The sequence below is a fragment of the Charadrius vociferus genome, unplaced genomic scaffold, assembly GCF_000708025.1.
Source record: "Charadrius vociferus isolate BGI_N301 unplaced genomic scaffold, ASM70802v2 C15268980, whole genome shotgun sequence".
NCBI lineage: Eukaryota > Metazoa > Chordata > Aves > Charadriiformes > Charadriidae > Charadrius > Charadrius vociferus.
Genome location: NW_009656515.1, coordinates 1 through 523, shown reverse-complemented (window position 1 = coordinate 523; position 523 = coordinate 1). Strand labels below are relative to the sequence as shown.

Here is a 523-nt window from a genome sequence, read left to right as displayed (position 1 = left end):
AACCTGACTGTCTAGTCCCAACCTCACCCCAAGCTTGGAGCCCAAAACAACACTTACTTTGAAAGATGCTTTGTTGCCATCCTCATCACCAACACAGATCATAGACTGTTCCAGATAGTCATTATTGAAAGAAGCCTTACACACTTCACCACGCTGCACTTTCAGGTCCGCCTTCATCAGCACACTAGGCATTTTACTTGGTATTGATGTGTCGCCCCAGCCAGCCACTTCGCATGTAGTTTCTGGTTTCACCTGCTCGTTGTGACTGGGCAAGTCGATAGGAGAGACTTCCTTAGTCTTTTTGGCCTTTAGGTTCAGCTGCCAAGCAGAGAGAACATGGGGTTAGAGCAGGCAAAGGAATAGGAACAAGTTAATGGGGTTGGGGAAGCGTGCAGGGGGAGACCCCTTGGTCAGCAAGGATGTGTGGTGGCATACCTTCAGCAGCATGATGTAATTTTCATCAATATCTCTTGAGTAATTGGGATGGATGACCCAGTGTTTAATGTGGAACACTTGCCAGCTC

General features: G+C 47.8%; 1 pseudogene; it reads right to left on the bottom strand.

The window, feature by feature from the left end:
- Window positions 1-57: 57 nt before the first annotated feature.
- Window positions 58-318, bottom strand: LOC104293666 (annotated as a pseudogene).
- Window positions 319-523: the final 205 nt, after the last annotated feature.